At 38.2% G+C, this 16,484-nt stretch overlaps 2 non-coding genes across 2 annotated transcripts; both read left to right on the top strand.

The window, feature by feature from the left end:
* Positions 1-2,181: 2,181 nt before the first annotated feature.
* LOC112787579 (small nucleolar RNA R71) lies at positions 2,182-2,289 on the top strand. Its single transcript, XR_003194984.1, has one exon. It is a non-coding gene; the product is annotated as a small nucleolar RNA R71 (small nucleolar RNA).
* A 9,588-nt stretch (positions 2,290-11,877) lies between these two features.
* Positions 11,878-11,985, top strand: LOC112787928 (small nucleolar RNA R71). Its single transcript, XR_003195313.1, has one exon. It is a non-coding gene; the product is annotated as a small nucleolar RNA R71 (small nucleolar RNA).
* Positions 11,986-16,484: the final 4,499 nt, after the last annotated feature.

Genomic DNA, 16,484 nt, shown 5'->3' on the forward strand with positions numbered 1-16,484 from the left:
CCACAGATCCTGAGGGGTCGAGGACTTATCATCCCTGCTCTATTTAGGCGTGTAAATGCCCTTAGAGTGCAATCCTGGCGTTTAACACCAGACTGCTGCTTGTTTCTGGCGTTAAACGCTAGCTTTTCTCCCTTTCTTGGCGTTTAACACTAACTTGGTACCCTGTTCTGGCGTTAAACGCCAGTCTGGTGCCTGTTTTTGGCGTTTAACGCCAGCTTGATGCTTCTTTCTGGCGTTAAATGCCAGTCTGATGCTTCTTACTGGCGTTTAAATGCCAGTAAGCTTATCCTCCAGGGTGTGCTATTTTTAATGCTATTTTTCATTCTGTTTTTGATTTTTTAGTTGTTTTGGTGGCTTCACATGATCATCAACCTACAAAAAACATAAAATAACAATGGAAAATAAATAGATATAATTAAATAACATTGGGTTGCCTCCTAGTAAGCGTTTCTTTAATGTCAATAGCTTGACAGTGAGCTCTCATGGAGCCTCACAGATAATCAGAGCAGGGTTGGGGCCTCTCAACACCAAACTTAGAGTTTGATTGTGGCTTTCCAACACCAAACTTAGAGTTTGGTTGTGGCCTCCCAACACCAAACTTAGAGTTTGAATGTGGGAGTTTTGTTTGACTCTGTATTGAGAGAAGCTTTTCATGCTTCCTCTCCATGGTTACAGAAGGAGAACCTTGAGTCTTAAATACAAGGTAGTCCTCATTTAACTGAAGGACCAACTCTCCTCTGTCAACATCAATCACAGCTTTTGCTGTGGCTAGGAAGGGTCTGCCAAGGATGATAGATTCATCCATACACTTCCCAGTGTCTATGATTATGAAATCAGCAGGGATGTAGTGGCCTTCAACCTTTACCAAGACATCCTCTACAAGTCCATAAGCCTGTTTCCTTGAATTGTCTGCCATCTCTAGAGAGATTCTTGCAGCTTGTACCTCAAGGATCCCTAGCTTCTCCATCACAGAGAGTGGCATGAGGTTTATACTTGACCCCAGGTCACACAGAGCCTTCTTAAAGGTCATGGTACCTATGGTACAAGGTATGAAGAATTTTTCGGGATTCGATTTCTTCTGAGGTAATGTCTGCCTCATTAATGCATTCAGTTCATTGGTGAACAAGGGGGGTTCATCCTCCCAAGTCTCATTACCAAATAACTTAGCATTCAGCTTCATGATTGCTCCTAGATATTTTGCAACTTGCTCTTCAGTGATGTCTTCATCCTCTTCAGAGGAAGAATATTCATCAGAGCTCATGAATGGCAGAAGAAAGTTCAATGGAATCTCTATGGTCTCTGTATGAGCCTCAGATTCCTTTGGTTCCTCAAAGGGAAACTCCTTTCTATCCAGAGGACGTCCCATGAGGCTTTTCTCACTGGGACTCACGTCCTCCTCACTCTCTCCAGGTTCGGCCATGTTGATCATGATTATGGCCTTGCACTCTCTCTTAGGATTTTCTTCTGTATTTCTTAGGAGAGTACTGGGAGGAGTTTCAGTAATCTTCTTACTCAGCTGACCCACCTGTGCCTCCAAATTTCTAATGGAGGACCTTGTTTCATTCATGAAATTTAGTGTGGTCTTGGATAGATCAGAGACTATGGTTGCAAGGCCAGAATGGCTCTGTTCAGAATTCTCTGTCTGTTGTTGAAAAAATGATGGAAAAGGCTTGCTATTGCTAAACCTATTTCTTCCACCATTATTGTTGAAGCCTTGTTGAGGCTTCTGTTGGTCCTTCCATGAGAAATTTGGATGATTTCTCCATGAAGGATTATAGGTGTTTCCATAGAGTTCTCCCATGTAATTCACCTCTGCCATTGCAGGGTTTTCAGGATCATAAGCTTCTTCTTCAGAAGATGCTTCTTTAGTACTGTTGGATGCAGCTTGCAATCCATTCAGACTCTGAGAAATCATATTGACTTGCTAAGTCAATATTTTGTTCTAAGCCAATATGGCATTCAGAGTATCAATCTCAAGAACTCCCTTCTTTTGAGGCGTCCCATTATTCATAGGATTCCTCTCAGAGGTGTACATGAACTGGTATTTGCAACAATTTCAATGAGTTTCTAAGCTTCTGCAGGGGTTTTCAGATGAAGAGATCCTCTTGCAGAATGGTCTAATGACATTTTTGACAACTCAGACAAACCATCATAGAATATACATATGATGCGCCATTCTGGAAGCATGTCAGTAGGACACCTTTTGATCAATTGCTTATATCTTTCCCAAGCTTCATAGAGGGACTCACCTTCCTTCTGTCTGAAGGTTTGGATTTCCACTCTAAGCTTGCTCATCTTTTGAGGTAGAAAGAATTTGGCCAGGAAAGCACTGACCAGCTTTTCCCAAGAGTTCAGGCTTTCCTTAGGTTGTAAATCCAACCATGTTCTAGCTCTGTCTCTTACAGCAAAAGGGAAAAGCATAAGCCTGTAGACCTCGGGATCAACTCCATTGGTCTTGACAGTGTCATAGATTTGTAAGAATTCAGCTAAGAACTGATGAGGATCTTCCAATGGAAGTCCATGAAACTTGCAATTCTGCTGCATCAGAGAAACTAATTGAGGCTTAAGTTCAAAGTTGTTTGCTCCAATGGCAGGAATTGAGATGCTTCTTCCACAGAAGTCAGAAGAAGGTGCAATGAAGTCACCAAGCATCTTCCTTGTATTGTTGGCATTGTTGTTATTTGGTTCGGTCATGTCTCCTTCTTTTTCGAAAATTTCTGTCAGGTCCTCTCCAGAGGGTTGTGCTTTAGCTTCTCTTAGTTTCCTCTTAAGAGTCCTTTCAGGTTCAGGATCAACTTCAATAAGAATGTCTTTGTCCCTGTTCCTGCTCATATGAAAAAGAAGAGAACAGAAAAGAATAGGAATCCTCTATGTCACAGTATAGAGATTCCTTTATGTGAGTAGAAGAAGAGAAGAATAGAAGAAGGAGAAGTGAAAAATTTGAACACAGTGAAGAAGAGGGGTTTCGAATTTTGAGTGGAAGAGGAGTATTAGTAGATAAATAAATAAATAGAAAGAGATGAGAGAGAGAGAATTTCGAATTTTAAAAAGAATAAAAGGAAAATATTTTTTTATTTTAATTATTAGTTAGAATTCGAAAATTAAAAAGAGAAATAAAATTAAAATTAAAATTTGAAACAATTAGTTAATTAAAAAGAATTTTGAAAAGTGGGTAGGAGTTTTCGAAAATTAGAGAGAGAAAATTAGTTAGGTGGTTTTGAAAAAAATATGATTGAAATAGAAAACTTTTAAAATCAAACCAAAAAGTCTAGTTAATTGAAAAAGATTTGAAAATCAAATTTGAAAGGATAAGAAGTTAGAAAAGATTTTGAAAATTGATTTTTTGAAAAAGATATGATTGAAAATTATTTTGAAAAAGATTTGAAAAGGAAATTAAAAAGATTTGATTTTTGAAATTAAAGTTGATTACTTGACTAACAAGAAACTAAAAAGATATGATTCTAGTGTTTAAAGATTGAACCTTTCTTAATAGGCAAGTAACAACTTAGAAATTTTTGAATCAAAATATTATATGTTAGTGAGATTTTCGAAAATATGAAGTAAGAATAAGAAAAAGATTTTGAAAATCAATAAAAAAAATTTCAAAAAATATGTAAAAAATAAATGAAAAAGATTTGATTTTTGAAAAAGATTTGAAAAGATAGAATTTTGAAATTGAAATTGACGAGTAAAATAAGGAAAGATATATTTTTTATTTTTGGATTTTTAGTAAAGAGAGAGAAAAATACCAAATTGAAACAAAACATAAAAATTATGAATCAAAACAACTAATGCATGCAAGAACACTTTGAATGTCAAGATGAACACCAAGAACACTTTGAATGTCAAGATGAACACCAAAACTTATTTTTGAAAATTTTTAAGAAAAGAAAAATATGCAAGACACTAAACTTAGAAATTTTCAAACTTTAGACATTAACAAATTGAAAATGCATATGAAAAACAAGAAAAGACACAAAACATAAAAATGCAAAGATCAAACAAAGAAGATCATCAAGAACAACTTGAAGATCATGAAGAACACCATGCCTGAGTTTTCGAAAATTTTCAGGAAATTAAAAGGATGCAATTGACACCAAACTTACAATTTGGCACTAGACTCAAACAAGAAACACAAAATTATTTTTTGGTTTTATGATTTTATTAACTTTTTTTGTATTTTTCGAAAATTATTTGGAAAAAGAAAAATAAGGATTTCAAAATTTTTAATGAGAATTCCAGGAATCATGCAATGTTAGTCTAAAGCTCCAGTCCAGGAATTAGACATGGCTTACTAGCCAGCGAAGCTTTCAGTGAAAGCTCCGGTACAAAACACTAGACATGCCCAATGGCCAGCCAAGCTTTAGCAGATCATTACATACAACAGCTAATTTGCTGAGAAAGACAAAGAAACCCTTCTAAGGATAGTTGAAACCTCGGTCCAAAAGATTAGACATGGCTTAACAGCCAGCCAGGATTCAACATATATCATGAAACTCTAGAATTCATTCTTAAAAGTTCTGAAGAACATAGAATAATTTATTTTTTTGAAAATTTTTTTTCAAAATTAAAAATAATAAAAACAAAAAGCTTAAAATTAAAATAAAATTACCTAATCTGAGCAACAAGATGAACCGTCAGTTGTCCAAACTCGAACAATCCCCGGCAACAGCGCCAAAAACATGGTGCACGAAATTGTGATCTCTAAAACGGCACCAAAAACTTGGTACGCACGTTCATAATCTCAATTCTTTTTCACAACTCCGCACAACTAACTAGCAAGTGCACTGGGTCGTCCAAGTAATAATCCTTACGTGAGTAAGGGTTGATCCCACGGAGATTGTCGGCTTGAAGCAAGATATGGTCATCCTTGTAAATCTCAGTCAGGCAGATTCAAATGGTTATGAGATTTTGATAATTAAAATATAATTAAAATATAAAATAAGATAGAAATACATATGTAATTCACTGGTGAGAATTTCAGATAAGCGTATGGAGATGCTTTGCTCCTTCTGAATCTCTGCTTTCCTACTGCCTTCATTCAATCATTCATACTCCTTTACATGGCAAGCTTTATATTGGGGGATCACCGTTGTCAATGGCTACCGTCCGTCCTCTCAGTGAAAATGGTCCAAATGCGCTGTCACTACACGGCTAATCATCTGTCGGTTCTCGATCATGTTGGAATAGGATCTATTGATCCTTTTGCGTCTGTCACTACGCCCAACACTCGCGAGTTTGAAGCTCATCACAGTCATCCCTTCCCAGATCCTACTCGGAATACCACAGACAAGGTTTAGACTTTTCGGATCTCAGGAATGGCCGCCAATAATTCTAGCCTATACCACGAAGACTCTGATCGTGAACCAAGAGGCTAAGAGATACACACTCAAGCTATTGCAGATAGAACGGAAGTAGTTGTCAGGCACGCGTTCATAGGTGAGAATGATGATGAGTGTCACGGATCATCACATTCATCAGGTTGAAGTGCGAGTGAATATCTTGGAATAAGAATAAGCTTGAATTGAATAGAAAAACAATAGTAATTTGCATTAATTCATGAAGAATAGCAGAGCTCCACACTTAATCTATAGGGTGTAGAAACTCCGCCGTTGAAAATACATAAGTGATGAAGGTCCAGGCATGGCCGAATGGCCAACTGATAAACCCCGATTTTATGGTTTATCTTGTGCTTATTTTGGGGGATTTTATCAATATTTCTCATACTTATTCGCAAAAAATGCATGGTTTTGTGTTCACTTCCCAATATTGCTCCATGATGGAAAATATTCTTATTTTGCCTTAAAATTGCCATATTTTAATCCTCTTATATTGCTATTCAATTCCGTGATATATTTGTTGAGTAATTTAAGAAATTATAGGGTAGGAATGACTTAGAAGAGAGGGAGAAAGCATGTACAAAAAAGGAGGAACATGAAGAATTGAAATCTTGGGAAAAGCAGCATCGGCGCGCCTGCAAACTCCACGCACACGCGTGGATGGGATTGGCTGGAAGCGGCGTGCAAGGATGGATACATCCGCGCGGATCAGAAGATTCCTATCGACGCGCACGCGCACTTGGCGCGCACGCGTGGATCGCAAAAGCAATCGGCGCGCACGCACGCATGGCGCGCACGCGTGGGAAGCTGCATGGTGCGCAGAAATTGTGATTACACTTTGATTATGTAAAATTCATTGTTCTTTCTTTCCCTGGTGATGGCGCCAAAAACATGATGCCAATACCATGGTTCACAACTTCGCACAACTAACCAGCAAGTGCACTGGGTCGTCCAAGTAATACCTTACGTGAGTAAGGGTCGAATCCCACGGAGATTGTTGGTATGAAGCAAGCTATGGTCACCTTGCAAATCTCAGTCAGGTAGGGTTAAATGTGATTGGATTAGATAATTAAAAGATAAATAATAAAGGATAGAAATACTTATGTAATTCATTGGTGAGAATTTCAGATAAGCGAATAGAGATGATTTTCGTTCCTCTGAACCTTTGCTTTCCTGCTGCCTTCATCCAATCAGTTTTACTCCTTTCCATGGCTGGCTTTATGTGATACATCACCATTGTCAATGGATACTTTCGGTCTTCTCTCGGGAAAATGATCCAAATGCCCTGTCACGGCACGGCTAATCGTCTGGAGGCATCACCCTTGTCAATGGTTTCACCTTATCTTCTCAGTGAAAATGATCAACGCACCCTGTCACGGCACGGCTATTCATCTGTCGGTTCTCGATCATGCTGGAATAGGATTTACTATCCTTTTGCGTCTGTCACTAACGCCCAGCACTCGCGAGTTTGAAGCTCGTCACAGTCATCCAATCATTGAATCCTACTCGGAATACCACAGACAAGGTTTAGACCTTCCGGATTCTCTTGAATGCCGCCATCATTCTAGCTTACACCACGAAGATTCTGATTAAGAGATCTAAGAGATACTCATTCAATTCTAATGTAGAACGGAAGTGGTTGTCAGGCACGCGTTCATAGGGAATGATGATGATTGTCACGTTCATCACATTCAGGTTGAAATGCGAATGAATATCTTAGAAGCAAAATAAGATGAATTGAATAGAAAACAGTAGTACTTTGCATTAATCTTTGAGGAACAGCAGAGCTCCACACCTTAAGCTATGGAGTGTAGAAACTCTACCGTTGAAAATACATAAGTGAAAGGTCCAGGCATGGCCGAGAGGCCAGCCCCCAAAACGTGATCACAGGATCAAAATACACTCCAGGATCCCGGATGTCTAATACAATAGTAAAAGGTCCTATTTATAATAAACTAGCTACTAGGGTTTACAGAAGTAAATAATTGATGCATAAATCCACTTTCGGGGCCCACTTGGTGTGTGCTTGGGCTGAGCTTTAACTTTCCACGTGCAAAGGCCATTTGTGGAGTTGAACGCCAGGTTTTGATCCATTTCTGGCGTTCAACTCTGGTTTTTGATCCCTTTCTGGCGCTGAACTCCAGAATTGGGCAGAGAGCTGGCGTTGAACGCCAGTTTGCGTCGTCTATTCTTGGCCAAAGTATGAACTATTATATATTTCTGGAAAGCCCTAGATGTCTACTTTCCAACGCAATTAGAAGCGTGCCATTTGGAGTTCTGTAGCTCCAGAAAATCCACTTTGAGTGCAGGGAGGTCAGAATCCAACAGCATCAGCAGTCCTTCTTCAACCTCTGAATCTGATTTTTGCTCAAGTCCCTCAATTTCAACCAGAAAATACCTGAAATCACAGAAAAACACACAAACTCATAGTAAAGTCCAGAAATGTGAATTTAACATAAAAACGAATGAAAACATCCCTAAAAGTAGCTAGATTCTACTAAAAATATACTAAAAACAATGCCAAAAAGCGTATAAATTATCCGCTCATCACAACACCAAACTTAAATTGTTGCTTGTCCCCAAGCAACTGAAAATCAAATAGGATAAAAAGAAGAGAATATACTATAAATTCCAAACTATCAATGAAACATAGCTCCAATCAAATGAGCGGGACTTATAGCTTTTTGCCTCTTGAATAGTTTTGGCATCTCACTTTATCCATTGAGGTTCAGAATGATTGGCATCTATAGGAACTCAGAGTTCAGATAGTGTTATTGATTCTCCTAGTTCAGTATGATGATTCTTGAACACAGCTATTTTATGAGTCTTGGCCGTGGCCCTAAGCACTTTGTTTTCTAGTATTACCACCGGATACATAAATGCCACAGACACATAATTGGGTGAACCTTTTCAGATTGTGACTCAGCTTTGCTAAAGTCCCCAATTAGAGGTGTCCAGGGTTCTTAAGCACACTCTTTTTTTGCTTTGGACCTTGACTTTAACCGCTCAGTCTCAAGTTTTCACTTGACACCTTCACGCCACAAGCACATGGTTAGGGACAGCTTGGTTTAGCCGCTTAGACCAGGATTTTATTCCTTTAGGCCCTCCTATCCACTGATGCTCAAAGCCTTGGGATCCTTTTTATTTGCCCTTGCCTTTTGGTTTTAAGGGTTATTGGCTTTTTGCTCTTGCCTCTTGGTTTTAAGAGCTTTTGGCTTTTTCTGCTTGCTTTTTCTTTTTCTTTCTATTTTTTTTCGCCTATATATTTTTTTTTCTGCAAGCTTTGTTCTTTGCTGCTTTTTCTTGCTTCAAGAATCATTTTTATGATTTTTCAGATTATCAAATAACATGTCATCCTAGTCATCATTCTTTCAAGAGCCAACATATTTAACATTCTTAAACAACAACTTCAAAAGACATATGCACTGTTCAAGCATTCATTCAGAAAACAAGAAGCATTGTCACCACATCAATATAATTAAGCTAAGTTCAAGGATAAATTCAAAATTCATGTACTTCTTGTTCTTTTGAATTAAAACATTTTTCATTTAAGAGAGGTGATGGATTCATAGGACATTCATAACTTTAAGACATAGTTACTAACTACTAATGATCATGTAATGAAGACACAAACATAGATAAGCACATAGCATAGAAAACGAAAAACAGAAGAAATAAGAACAAGGAATGAATCCACCTTAGTGATGGTGGCGTTTCCTTCTTGAGGAACCAATGATGTCCTTGAGCTCTTCTATGTCTCTTCCTTGTCTTTGTTGCTCCTCCCTCATTGCTTTTTGATCTTCTCTAATTTCATGAAGGATAATGGAGTGCTCTTAATGTTCCACCCTTAATTGTCCCATGTTGGAACTTAATTCTCCTAGGGAGGTGTTGATTTGCTCCCAAAAATTCTGTGGAGGAAAGTGCATCCCCTGAGGTATCTCAGGGATCTCTTGATGATGAGCTTCTTCATGTGCCTGTTGAGATCCATGAATGTGCTCTCTTGTTTGCTCCATCCTTTCTTAGTGATGGGCTTGTGAGATGAATCTTTCCGTCTCCCATGGCTCAGAGGTGGAAGCAATTGCCTTCCCTTTCCTCTTTGAGGTTTCTCTGGCCTTAGGTGCCATTAATGGTTATGGAAAAACAAAAAGCTTATGCTTTTACCACACCAAACTTAGAATGTTGCTTGCCCTCGAGCAAAATAAGAAAGAATAGAAGAAGAAGAAGAAGAAGATATGGAGGAGATGGAGGGATGTGTGTATGGATGTGAGTGGTGAATGGAAAACAGAAGGGATGATCATGAATGGAGAGAGAGGGTGAGGTGGGTGGGGATCCTGTGAGGTCCACAGATCCTGAGATGATCCTGTGGTGTCCACAGATCTTGAGGTGATCCTGTGGTGTCCACAGATCCGGAGGTGTCAAGGATTTACATCCCTGCACCAAATTAGGCATGTAAAATGCCCTTGCACACAACTCTGGGCGTTCAGCGCCAGGTTGGTACCCATTTTGGGCGTTCAACACCCATTTGTTGGCCATTTCTGGCGTTGAACGCCAGAACCATGCTTGTTCTGGGCATTCAGCGCCCAGACACTGCCCATTTTGGGCGTTCAGCGCCAGAACCATGCTCTGTTCTGGCGTTGAACGCCAGGCAGGTGCTTCCTCCAGGGTGTGATTTTTCTTCTACTGTTTTTGATTCTGTTTTCAATTTTTCTCTTTATTTTGTGACTCCACATGATCATGAACCTATAAAGACATATAACTAAGAAAAATATAGTTAGATACATAAAAATTGGGTTGCCTCCCAACAAGCGCTTCTTTAATGTCAATAGCTTGACAGTGGGCTCTCATCGAGCCTCACAGATGTTCAGAGCATTGTTGAGACTCTCCAACACCAAACTTAAGAGTTTGGATATGGGAGTTCAACACCAAACTTAGAGTTTGGTTGTGGCCTCCCAACACCAAACTTAGAGTTTGACTGTGGGGGCTTTGGTTGACTCTGCTTTGAGAGAAGCTTTTTCTGCTTCCTCTCCATGGATGCAGAGAGAGATCCTTGAGTTGTAAATACAAGGTTGTCCTTATTTAATTGAAGGATCAATTCTCCTCTGTCCACATCAATCACAGCTCTTGCTGTGGCTAGAAAAGGCCTTCCTAGGATGATGGATTCATCCTCTTCCTTTCCAGTATCCAAGACTATGAAATCAGTAGGGATGTAAAGGCCTTCAACCTTTACTAACACGTCCTCTACTTGTCCATAAGCCTGTTTTCTTGAATTATCTGCCATCTCTAATGAGATTCTAGCAGCTTGTACCCCATAGATTCCCAGTTTCTCTATTACAGAGAGGGGTATGAGGTTTATTCCTGAACCAAGGTCACACAGAGCCTTAAAGATCATGGTGCCTATGGTGCAAGGTATTATGAACTTTCCAGGATCCTGTCTCTTCTGAGGCAATGTCAGTTGATCCAGATCACTTAGTTCATTGGTGAACAAGGGAGGTTCATCTTCCTAAGTCTCAATACCAAATAATTTGGCATTCAGCTTCATGATTGCACCAAGAAACTTGGCAGTTTCCTCTTCAGTAACATCCTCATTCTCTTCAGAAGAGGAATACTCATCAGAGCTCATGAAGGGCATAAGGAGGTTCAATGGAATCTCTATGGTCTCTAGATGAGCCTCAGAGTCCTTTGGTTCCTCAGAGGGAAGCTCCTTATTGACCACTGGACGTCCCAGGAGGTCTTCCTCCTTGGGATTCACGTCCTCTCCTTCCCTTACAGGTTCGGCGATGGTGCTTATGTCAATGGCCTTACACTCTCCTTTTGGATTCTCTTCTGTATTGCTTGGGAGAGTACTAGGAGGGATTTCAGTGATCCTTTTACTCAGCTGGCCCACTTGTGCTTCTAAATTTCTAATGGAAGACCTTGTTTTATTCATGAAACTTACAGTGACCTTAGATAGATCAGAGACTAAGTTTGCTAAATTAGAAGTATTTTGTTCAGAGTTCTCTGTCTGTTGCTGAGTGGATGATGGAAAAGGTTTACTATTGTGAAACCTGTTTCTTCCACCATTTTTAAAGCCTTGTTGAGGCCTTTGATCCTTCCATGAGAGATTTGGATGATTTCTCCATGATGGATTATAGGTGTTTCCATAAGGTTCACCTAAGTAATTCACCTCTGCTATTGCAGGGTTTTCAGGATTATAAGCTTCTTCTGCATTAGAAGCCTCTTGAGTACTGTTAGATGCAGCTTGCATTCCATTCAGACTCTGAGAAATCATATTGACTTGCTGAGTCAATATTTTATTCTGAGCCAATATGGCATTCAAAGTATCAATTTCAAGAACTCCCTTCTTCATAGGCGTCCCATTATTCACAGGATTCCTCTCAGAAGTGTACATGAACTGGTTATTAGCAACCATGTCAATGAGTTCTTGAGCTTCTGCAGGCGTTTTCTTTAGGTGAATGGATCCACCTGCAGAAGTATCCAATGACATCTTTGATAGCTCAGATAAACCATCATAGAATATATCCAGGATGGTCCATTCTGAAAGCATGTCAGAAGGACACTTTTTGGTCAACTGTTTGTATCTTTCCCAAGCTTCATAGAGGGATTCACCTTCCTTCTGTCTGAAGGTCTGAACATCCACTCTAAGCTTGCTCAGATTTTGAGGAGGAAAGAACTTGGCTAAGAAAGCCGTGACCAGCTTATCCCAAGAGTTCAGGCTGTCTCTGGGTTGAGAGTCCAACCAGATTCTAGCTCTGTCTCTTACAGCAAATGGGAAAAGCATGAGCTTGTAGACTTCAGGATCTACTCCATTAGTCTTAACAGTATCACATATCTGCAAGAATTCAGTTAAGAACTGAAAAGGATCTTCAGATGGAAGTTCATGAAACTTGCAGTTCTGCTACATCAGAGAAACTAATTAAGGTTTCAGCTCAAAGTTGTTTGCTCCAATGGCAGGAATGGAGATGCTTCTTCCATGTAACTTGGAATTAGGTGCAGTAAAGTCACCAAGCATCCTCCTTGCATTATTATTATTTTCGGCTGCCATCTCCTCTTTCTGTTCGAAAATTTCTGAAAGGTTATCTCTGGATTGTTGTATTTTAGCTTCTCTTAGTTTCCTCTTCAGAGTCCTTTCAGGTTCTGGATCTGCTTCAACAAGAATGTTCTTGTCCTTGCTCCTGCTCATATGAAAAAGAGAGAACAGAAAAATAATAATAATAGGGGCCCTTTTTACCACAATATAGAGGTCCCAGTGTGAGTAGAAGAAAAGAAGAAGAAGGAATTCGAACACAGATGGAAGAAGGGGTTCGAATTTGGGTGGGATGAAGTGTTAGTAGATGAATAAATAAATAGAAGGAGATGAGAGAGAGAAGGAGAATTTTCAAAAATAATTTTTTGAAGAAGAGTTAGTGATTTTTGAAAATAGTTTTTGAAAAAGGTTAGTAATTTTCGAAAATAAAAATCAAAAATTAAAATAATTACTTAATTAAAAAGAGATTTTGAAAAAGGGGGAAGATATTTTCGAAAATGAGAGAGAGAGAGAGTTAGTTAGGTGGTTTTGAAAAAGATAAGAAACAAACAAAAAGTTAGTTAGTTAGTTGAAACAAATTTTGAAAAGATAAGAAGTTAGGAAGTTAGAGAAGATATTTTGAAATCAATTTTTTTTTAAAAAAATAAGATAGGAAGATATTTTTGAAAATATATGATTGAAATTAGTTTTGAAAAAGATTTGATTTTTAAAATCACAATTAATGACTTGATTCACAAGAAATCACAAGATATGATTCTAGAACTCAAAGTTTGAATCTTTCTTAACAAGCAAGTAACAAACTTGAAATTTTTGAATCAAAACATTAATTGGTGATGTTATTTTCGAAAATATGATGTAAAATTAGGAAAAAGATTTTTTTAAAAAATATTTTTGAAATTTTCAAAAATAACTAAGAAAAATGAAAAAGATTTGATTTTTGAAAAAGATTTTGAAAAAGATAAGATTTTTAAATTGAAAATTTGATTTGACTCATAAAAAAAACTTGATTTTAAAAATTTTTGAAAAAGTCAAATCTAATTTTCGAATTTATGAGAGAGAAAAAGGGAAAGATATTTTTTTGATTTTTGAATTTTTATGATGAGAGAAAAACAAGAAAAATGATGCAATGCATGAGAATTTTAGATCAAAACATGTGATGCATGCAAGAATGCTATGAATGTCAAGATGAACACCAAGAACACTATGAAGATCATGATGAACACCAAGAACATATTTTTGAAAAATTTTTAATGCAAAGAAAACATGCAAGACACCAAACTTAGAATTCTTTAATGCTTAGGCACTGAGAATTCAAGAATGCATATGAAAAACAAGAAAAGACACAAAACATGCAAATGCAAAGATCAAGCAAGAAGACTTACCAAGAAAAACTTGAAGATCATGAAGAACACTATGAATGCATGAAAATTTTTGAAAAATGCAAGATACACATGCAATTGACACCAAACTTATAACATGACTCAAGACTCAAACAAGAAACACAAAAAATATTTTTGATTTTTATGATTTTCTAATTTTTTTGGATTTTTCGAAAAAATTAATTGAAAAAGAAAAATAAGGATTCCAAAATTTTTAATATGAATTCCAGGAATCTTGCCATATTAGTCTAAAGCTTCAGTCCAGGAATTAGACATGGCTCACTAGCCAGCCAAGCTTTCAAAGAAAGCTCCAGTCCAAAACACTAGACATGGCCAATGGCCAGCCAAGCTTCAGCATGTAAATCAGGAACAGCAGCAGGTGGATTAGCAACAACTAGCTTGCTCTTGATAACAAATTGCAAGCCTCAGTCCAAATAAATTTAGACATGGCTTTACAGCCAGCTAGGCTTCACATGCTTCATGAGACACTAGAATTCATTCTTAAAAATTTTGAATAAAATTTTTGAAAACATTTTTATTTTTTATTATTATTTTTTTTTCGAAAACAGATGAGAAAATTTTTGAAAGATTTTTTTTTGAAAATTTTTTTGAAAAGAAAACAAAAAGAAAATTACCTAATCTGAGAAACAAGATGAACCGTCAGTTGTTCAAACTCGAACAATCCCCGGCAACGGCGCCAAAAACTTGGTGCGCAGAAATTGTGATTACACTTTGATTATGTAAAATTCATTGCTCTTTCTTTCCCTGGTGATGGCGCCAAAAACATGATGCCAATACCATGGTTAACAACTTCGCACAACTAACCAGCAAGTGCACTGGGTCGTCCAAGTAATACCTTACTTGAGTAAGGGTCGAATCCCACGGAGATTGTTGGTATGAAGCAAGCTATGGTCACCTTGCAAATCTCAGTCAGGTAGGGTTAAATGTGATTGGATTAGATAATTAAAAGATAAATAATAAAGGATAGAAATACTTATGTAATTCATTGGTGAGAATTTCAGATAAGCGAATAGAGATGCTTTTCGTTCCTCTGAACCTTTGCTTTCCTGCTGCCTTCATCCAATCAGTCTTACTCCTTTCCATGGCTGGCTTTATGTGATACATCACCATTTTTAATGGCTACTTTCGGTCTTCTCTCGGGAAAATGATCCAAATGCCCTGTCACGGCACGGCTAATCGTCTGGAGGCATCACCCTTGTCAATGGTTTCACCTTATCCTCTCAGTGAAAATGATCAACGCACCCTGTCACGGCACGGCTATTCATCTGTCGGTTCTCGATCATGCTGGAATAGGATTTACTATCCTTTTGCGTCTGTCACTAACGCCCAGCACTCGCAAGTTTGAAGCTCGTCACAGTCATCCAATCATTGAATCCTACTCGGAATACCACAGACAAGGTTTAGACCTTCCGGATTCTCTTGAATGCCGCCATCATTCTAGCTTACACCACGAAGATTCTGATTAAGAGATCTAAGAGATACTCATTCAATTCTAATGTAGAACGGAAGTGGTTGTCAGGCACGCGTTCATAGGGAATGATGATGATTGTCACGATCATCACATTCAGGTTGAAGTGCGAATGAATATCTTAGAAGCGAAATAAGATGAATTGAATAGAAAACAGTAGTACTTTGCATTAATCTTTGAGGAACAGCAGAGCTCCTCACCTTAATCTATGGAGTGTAGAAACTCTACCGTTGAAAATACATAAGTGAAAGGTCCAGGCATGGCCGAGAGGCCAGCCCCCAAAACGTGATCACAGGATCAAAATACACTCCAGGATCCCGGATGTCTAATACAATAGTAAAAGGTCCTATTTATAATAAACTAGCTACTAGGGTTTACAGAAGTAAATAATTGATGCATAAATCCACTTCCGGGGCACACTTGGTGTGTGCTTGGGCTGAGCTTTAACTTTCCACATGCAGAGGCCATTTGTGGAGTTGAACGCCAGGTTTTGATCCATTTCTGGCGTTCAACTCTGGTTTTTGATCCCTTTCTGGCGCTGAACTCCAGAATTGGGCAGAGAGCTGGCGTTGAACACCAGTTTGCGTCATCTATTCTTGGCCAAAGTATGGACTATTATATATTGCTGGAAAGACCTGGATGTCTACTTTCCAACGCAATTGGAAGCGCGCCATTTTGAGTTCTGTCGCTCCAGAAAATCCACTTTGAGTGAAGGGAGGTCAGAATCCAACAGCATCAGCAGTCCTTCTTCAACCTCTGAATCTGATTTTTGCTCAAGTCCCTCAATTTCAGCCAGAAAATACCTGAAATCATAGAAAAACACACAAACTCATAGTAAAGTCCAGAAATGTGAATTTAACATAAAAACTAATGAAAACATCCCTAAAAGTAGCTAGATTTTACTAAAAACATACTAAAAACAATACCAAAAAGCGTATAAATTATCCGCTCATCACTGCACGTGACCTCATTAAAGGAAATCGTGCCTGGTGATTTCTGAGGCTCATCAGGCCCAATTTCAAGCTGTTTCTGCATGGAAAAGACCCAAGGATGCTAGGGAGAAAGGGGGGATCAATCATTTTACACTAAGACATAATTTTAGCTAGTTTTTGGTTCTTTGTTGATTCTAGAGAGAGAAACCCTTGTTCCTCTCTAGATCTAGTCTTAATTTGATCTTCCGTTGTTGGATTGTGAATTGGATCTTGTTAATTACTAGTTTTAATTGTTCAATTTAAATTCCTTGTTACAATTTT

This window comes from Arachis hypogaea, chromosome 20 (assembly GCF_003086295.3).
Source record: "Arachis hypogaea cultivar Tifrunner chromosome 20, arahy.Tifrunner.gnm2.J5K5, whole genome shotgun sequence".
Lineage (NCBI taxonomy): Eukaryota > Viridiplantae > Streptophyta > Magnoliopsida > Fabales > Fabaceae > Arachis > Arachis hypogaea.